This window comes from Petaurus breviceps, unplaced genomic scaffold (genome assembly GCF_028583685.1).
Source record: "Petaurus breviceps papuanus isolate PSGF00001 unplaced genomic scaffold, PetGlider_PUasm1.0 139, whole genome shotgun sequence".
Classification (NCBI taxonomy): Eukaryota; Metazoa; Chordata; class Mammalia; order Diprotodontia; family Petauridae; genus Petaurus; species Petaurus breviceps.
In genome coordinates this window covers 1,724,145-1,727,244 of record NW_027185697.1, presented here as the reverse complement: position 1 = coordinate 1,727,244, position 3,100 = coordinate 1,724,145, and positions in this window count along the sequence as shown.

The window sequence follows — 3,100 nt, the reverse complement described above, 5'->3', positions numbered from 1 at the left end:
CTCCTGATGCCAATCATCAACTCTTCTACAGCCTTCAGTCTTGGAGAGGTTAAGTAACTTACCCAGGGTCACACAGTCAGTATGCTTTTCAGGTTGGACTTGAAGTCAGATCATCTCGACTGAGAGGCCAAGCTTGGTGACTCCACCACACCATCCTGCCTCTCGATAAATGCCAACAGGTCATACAGAATGTTCTCTGGACTCAAGGAATTCCCATTTCTGTTATCTCATGTGTAATGAATTGATGTCATTTATCCTCTCCAGAAATAGAGAATGCAATTCACTCATTGAGGGTGAAAGAAAACTCTTGGTAAACCATTACAGGTATAGACAAAGCACTAGACAGGATCCCAGGAGAGCTTTCTAGCCTAGGATTTGCATTAACAGTCTGAGGTCTTAGACAGTTGGTGTAATTTACCATGACTCCATTTTCTCCATTTGTAAAATAATGGAGAAACTGAACTAGATTTTCTTTAAGCAGGGATTCTTACGCTGTGATCTCTGAACTTGTAAATTTTAGTATTGTGATAACTGTATTTTAATATATTAACATAATAATTAAATTAATATTTAAAAAAACATTACATAATTTATGTTTAATAAAATATTAACATTTTAATATGATTTATTATCATATTTTATTATATTGTATTTTAATATATAATAGTTTAATGTAGGACAGCTAGGTGACTCAGTGGATAGAGTGTCAGGCCTGGAGTCAGGAAAACTAATCTTCCTGAGTTCAAATCCTGGCCTAGTACACTAGCTGTGTGACCCTGGACAAGTCAACTTAACCTTGTTTGCCTCAGTTTCCTTGTGAGCCAGAGAAGGAAATAGCAAACTATTGCAGAATCTTTGCCAAGAAAATACCAAATGAGGTCACAAAGAGTCAGACACAACTGAAAAATGACTGAAAATTTTAATATAATTAGTTTCCTTAGTAATCCTATGTATTTTATTTCGTGCATTTAAAAACATTATTCTGAGGTAACCCTCAGCCAAACTATCCAAACTATCAGCACGCACGCACACACACACACACACACACACACACACACACACACACACACCATTCTAAGATCCCTTTTAGCCCTAATATTTTATTTCTATTTCTATTCTATAGTAGTACCACTGCAACAAACACTGACCTTTCATTCAGAAGATCTACTTTCAAATTTTGCCTTTGAAACTTATGTGTGACCTTGGGCAAATCAACTAATTAGACCTCAGTTGCCTTATCTGTAAAATGATGGGAAGTGACTGAATGACCACTAAGTTTTTTTCTAGTTACAGAGCTATGACACTACAATCCTATTCTATTTTTTCTGATAACATTTCAAGGCCCTAAAAGAGTTAATTCAACACCTGAAATAGAACACTGCCGACTTCCTTTCCAGTTGAGTCAAGCCAGAATTTTTAAAATCTGTGTGACACCATCCAACAAAAGGGCCTATGCCAACATTAGCCTTCTTCATTATTTTACTAAGGTGAACCATCTATCCAGGCATGTGCATGCTAATCGATATTGCCATATGGAATTTTATTAAGAAAATTAAATTTAATAGGCTCAAACAATATGAGCATTAGCTGGATTGAAAATAGGCTGCTGAGATTTCAGCAGAGAGAAAATTAGAGGTGATGTTACCTCCATTACCAGTGTATCTCAGAAAATGAACAGGATGAAGAATTGGGCCGAATCAACTTGCCTCACAGGCTAGTGTTAAGGTTAAAAGGAGATAATGGATGGAAAAGTATTTATTTTTAAAAATTTGAAAGTACAAAATGACATTTTTTCCTTCTTGTGACAGTTGTTTTCTGGAAAGAAAATTTAGAATAATATTTGGCGATCTGTATACATCCAGAGGCAGAAACCAGACAGAGAAGTAGAATGACATCCATGGTAAAATGAGTAGTGAGTGATATGGTCCAGCCAGGATTCAAAAACAAGCCTTTTGGCTTTCAGTCCTATCTATCCATTTCCCACCATTTCACAAATCCCATGTACGCCCCTTAGTGGTACAGTGGAGAAAGTACAGGGCCTGGGGTTAAGAGGACCTGAGTTCAAATCCAGCTTCAGACACTCTCTAATTCTGTTTGCTTCATGTGTAAAATGAACTGGAGAAGGAAATGGCAAGCCACTCCAGTAACTTAGCCAAGAAAACCCCAAATGGTGTCACAAAGAGTTGAGCATGACTGAAATACTGAACACAACAACAAATCTCATAACTGACATCAGTCAGTCAACAAGCATGCAAGCATTTACTAAGGACTTATCACATGGCAGATATTGTGCCAAGTGCTGGGTAATGATATCCTAGAACAAAAGAATATATAAATTAGTCAGGCAACAAAAGGACAAACATTTATTAAGCATTTGCTATGTACTAAGCATTCTGCTAAGAGCTAGAGATGCAGAGAAAGGGGAAAATTAGTTGTCTTCAGGGAGCTCACATTGTAATGGAAAAGACAACATGGACATTGCTAGGTGCACCAAAGACATATGGAGAGTAGAGGGGAAGGAATCTGAGATGGGGGAAAGTCAGAGAGGGAAAAAGTATTCTTGTTGTTAGATTTATTTTTTGCTTTTTTGGGAGGTGTGTGTGTGTGATTTTTTTTGGAGTGCAGTTGAGGTTAAGTGACTTGCCCAAGGTCACACAGCTAGTAAATGTTAAGTGTCTGAGGTGAGATTTGAACTCAGGTCCTCCTGACTTCAGGGCCGGTGCTCTCTTCAATGCGCCACCTAACTGCCACGAGGAAAAAAGTATTCTTACACAAAGGTAGGATTTGAACTGAATCTTACATGAAACTAAGAATGGACTTGTTTGAGTAGCAGTGTGTAGGCCAGAGTGGCTCAATTATAACCTCCAAGAGTAAAGCCAACATTGGTTTAAGATGGTCCTTCCTATGAATTAAGTAGCTGATCCTGTATCTTTCTAACATTGGGTTGGAAATGGCTGATCAGGCCATCAGATTGAAATGGAAGGGGAAAATATATAAGATAGGATGATGGAAAGGAGTCAGACTGTGAAAAGCTTTCCATTCCAAACAAGGGGGTTAAATTTCATTCTGAAGGTAATGAGGAGTCACTACATTCCTTGTA